Source organism: Lactuca sativa, chromosome 4, assembly GCF_002870075.4.
Source record: "Lactuca sativa cultivar Salinas chromosome 4, Lsat_Salinas_v11, whole genome shotgun sequence".
In the NCBI taxonomy this organism is placed as follows: Eukaryota; Viridiplantae; Streptophyta; class Magnoliopsida; order Asterales; family Asteraceae; genus Lactuca; species Lactuca sativa.
The window spans coordinates 21,013,646-21,018,047 of record NC_056626.2 but is presented as its reverse complement, the minus strand read 5'-3'; the positions used below and the strand labels follow the sequence as shown (position 1 = coordinate 21,018,047).

The following is a 4,402-nucleotide window of genomic DNA, read 5'->3' as shown; positions in this document are numbered from 1 at the left end:
AGTAATGCTAAGTCACCCACCCCCCACCCCCCGGGTTCATCTATAATGAGTTAGTATGAGTGGTCTGTCAGGGATTCAGACCATCTTGAGACAACAGATTTCAGATGGAGTAGATGTGATCTTGTTGCAAGGAATTCGTTCATCTGCAAGAGCTAGGACCTTGTGAAGGATGGCCAGTTGAGTAAATTGATTTCTCAGAATCGTTGTGAGAATTAGAGTGCACTCGAGTATTGTTATCTGCGATGATTAGTTTTAGTCTGAATGACCGGGTGAAAGGTCAATGAAAGTGGCCAGTGGGAGATAGATTCTTCCGGCAGGAGTGTTGAAAGAAAATTGCAAAACAGTTGGACGTAGCGGACTTCGAGGACGAAGTCTAGTTTAAGTGGGGGAGAGTTGTAACACCCAAAATCTGAAAGACCAAGAAAGGAAAGAAAAACCCTTAGTCAAAGGAGTCAACTCGTCGAGTTCAAGGAAGAATTAGACGAGACGGTGATATGTGCATAATTAGCCATATGTTTAGTATAGATTTTTATTAATTTTTAGCTAATTATTTGCATAATATGGACAAAAGGTACTTAATAAGGTCTAAATTATATTTTCAGTCCAGAAGACAAGCTTGGAAGCAAAAAGAAGAAGGAGAAGCAATTAGAAGCTGGAGAATGAAGAAAGAAGAGAAAACCTGGAGATACTCGGTGAGTCCACGAAGCTACTCGGCGAGTTCCGAAGAATGTTCGCGAAGTAATGTCCAGAATCCTTACCGCACAGGGATTTAACGAAGCTACTCGGCAAGTTGGGGAGCTACTCGCCGAGTTCCCCTGTTTTGAGATAAGTATAAATAAAGGATCTTATTCCGAATTAGGGGACTTTTTTGGCTTTTTGGGAGGATAACCTGCGATTGAAGAAACCTTTGGAGACCTGAAGAACCCTAATCTTTGATCTCTTGAAGACTCAAGGCGAATTAGGTTAAATTTTCCACTTAATCTTAGGATTGAATCATGTCTAGCTTAGCTAAATTCGTTTTTGAGCTTGTTTCTATTGTAATCATGAGCTGAATTTTCATAGTTTCTGTTTAGGAAAAACCAAGTTACTCCTATGGTTTGATTATTACTTTTATTGATTGATTATTGGTGATTTTATTAAATTAAGTTTGTTAAAGAACCTTATGCATTAACCATAGCTATTTTTTGTTAATTGGAAGACAATTAAGCTGCATGAACATCTCTGAATTGTTAACCTCATATGCTTTATGTGAACACTTCATCATATGCCTAGGATTAGTGAATATGAAACTAGGATTAATTAGAGAATGGGTAAATTAATATGTGAGCTTGTTTGAGAAATCAACAAACAAGAGGTTAGTTGAATTACCAATTTGATTAACCAATTACAAATCTTATGTAATCCAAAGAATTGAACTAGGGAGTTAATTAGTTTAAACAATTGGCCACTGCTTGAATTGATTAAGTTTCTAAGGGTTAGTAATAGTGAATGTGAACCTAACCACTATAGTTGGTAACCAATATCACTTAATTTATCACTTTATCATAACATTAACCATAGGAGTGAATTGGTTGGACCTAAACAGAAACCCTTTATTAAATTTGGTGAATTTTTACTTGTTTTTAGTTGTTTAGTTAATTACTTGTTAGGTGGTGTGTTTAAGTTTCTAGTCTTGTAAAACTAGAGAAAAACCCTTTACTTTTATTACTTGTTTAGTTAAAATTAGTTATTAGTTTAATTCCCGTTCCCTGAGTTTGACACCCTACTTATCCAACTATACCACTAACAGACAGGTTCACTGCCTTTGTGTGCTAAATTTATATTTTTAAAGTAGGAATAAAACCAGTGCATTTTACACACATCAAGTTTTTGGCGCCGTTGCCGGGGAATGGTTCAAAAATTAAATCTAATTCCTAATTTTATCAATCCTTTGTGTGAGTTTTTCTTGCACAAAGTTAATTTTTTTTAGAAATTCAGTAAGCAGGTTAGGTTTTAGTATTTATTAGTTTTTAGTTGTTTTATTTAATTCTGTCTATTTTTTTTTGTTTCATACAGTCTACTCGCCGAGTGCACTCGACCCTACTCGGCGAGTTCGCTGTTGTTTGACAGATTAGTTTTTATTTTTGTTCTATTTCATCTTTTGTTCTTTTTACGCGTTTTTCTTGTTTTGTTACAGGATTTTCATGACCAGAGGATCCAACACTCCACTGATTCCCCCTTTTGAAGACCCGGAATCCGCGTTGAGGAAAAACAAAGGGAAAGACGTTGAAAGCTCGAATACACCCAAGAAATCGCCTTTGTCTAGCTTGAAGACGGTTTTTGGGAAGAAGAAAAGCAGCAAATCAGGAGCATCCAACGCCTCTTTAGCAAGCGAAGACCCAATCAAAGAGGATACCGAGTACGAAACCGAAGGAGAAGAAGACCCTACATTCGGGCAAGTTTCCGATTCCGACGCCGAATTAGCTATTCTAATGGCTAACATCAATGAAGTCCCCATGGGGGAATGGAAGAAGAGGATACACGATGATACCGGCCTGGGACTTGTGCAACCCACAATTCCCGCAACTGCCACTTTTGAGCTTGAGGGTCACATTCTTGCTCTACTCAAGGAGATCCCCTTCCACGAAAAAGACCATGAAGATGATTACAAACACTTGGATGAAGTCAATGATGTAGCTGATTATTTTAATGTTCCAAACGTGCCCCGAGAAACTCAGCTACTTCGCATGCTTCTAGTTACATTGAAAGGTGTTGCAAAGGATTGGCTCAAGTCACTTCCCCCCGGATCCATCACTACATGGGCCAAGATGAAAGAAGAGTTTATGGATCAATTATGCCCACCCTCCAAGATATCTAAGTTAAAGAAAGCCATAGCCAACTTTGAACAACAAGCTGGAGAGTCACTTTATGAAGCTTGGGAGAGGTACAAGAGTTTACTAAGGAATTGCCCACATCATGAACTTAATAGTCAACAAGAAGTCTCCATTTTCTATGATGGAGTGAATGTTACAACATGACAATTACTTGACTCGCAAGGTCCACTCACTTAGAATGCACCTCCGGTGATAAAGCAACTGATTGAAGAATTCTCTAAGCATTCTAGAGAATACCACAATCCAAGGAATGATGTGACAAAGGGATCAACTTATGCAGCTTCAGAAGATTTGTCAGCAGTCATGGCTATGTTGAAAACCATGGATAGGAGGATGGATAAAATGGATCAAACAATACATGCTATTCGGGTGGTTTGTGAGAATTGAAATGGACCTCATATTACTAGAGATTGTGACTTGGACGAGAATGGGAATAAGAAGGTGCAAGTATGTTACTCAAGTGGTGACCAATATGATGAAGATTGGCGGAAACCCAAGAAAGAGTGGCTTCCTTATGAGGAGTACAAGAGGGCTAAGGAAGAGAAGTTTAAACAAAAAGGAAGAGGTTTTTACCAAAAGGAGGAGCCGTCACAAGAAAGAAAACCAAGTTTGGAAGAGATGCTTACCAAGTTTGTAGCTGCTTTAGAAAAGAGACACAATGACCATGATGCTGTTGGATTAATGTCTAAGTCCATAACTATAATTGGTAAGACTTGACCCGACCCGGCATGGTCCATTTGGGTTGCATGGCATCATGCACTTGGATAGACTATAATGAGAGAAATAAGACACTTATGGTTATTAATATATTATAAGTTCTAGTATATTAATAATAAGAATAATAAGATTATTTAATTAGTATTGATCAAGAATTAATCTAGGATTAATTAAGTGATCAAAAAGAAGACTAATTAAATATATGGGTTGATTGTGTAAATCATCCATACTTGTATAGTGGGCTAATGCTCCATGGATAATCAAGTTGGGCTAAAACCCATAGGATGGTCCATGGATGCTCCATGGATGCTCCATGGTGTATTTGAACCCATGGATCCAAGGAAATGGAAAGTCATGACAATTAGGGTTTACCCTAATTGTAACACTATATAAAGATCTTATTCTTGACAAAATCGGTGACTAGTATCATTCTAGAGAAGGGCTAGCCGATTTCATGAAGTGTAGATTTCTCTCAAGTTATTCCAAGTGTATTTGGTTTTGTGTGAACCATTTGAGGTGTCACACTTGGGGCACTAGGCACTCAAGCTTCATGAAGACTTTCTACATCAAAGAGGTATGTATTCTATCTTGTTACTCTCATTGTTTTGTATGCTAGATTAGGATAATACCTTGGAAAGTTCTTATTTGCATGTATAATAGAGAAAACATAGATCCAAGGTATTTAGGGTTGCATGTACACTTAGGAGTGTTAGAATGCTCAAAACCCAACAGTGGTATCAGAGACTGATTTATTTTCTTGTTATACTTGCAAAAGAAGCTGGAAAATCAAGTTTTGATGCTGTCTGACCAGC

The 4,402-nt window shown here is 37.7% G+C and overlaps 1 non-coding gene across 1 annotated transcript; it reads right to left on the bottom strand.

Moving 5' to 3' along the window:
• Positions 1–2,855: 2,855 nt before the first annotated feature.
• Positions 2,856–2,962, bottom strand: LOC111915861 (small nucleolar RNA R71). The gene has a single exon (XR_002858320.1). It is a non-coding gene; the product is annotated as a small nucleolar RNA R71 (small nucleolar RNA).
• Positions 2,963–4,402: the final 1,440 nt, after the last annotated feature.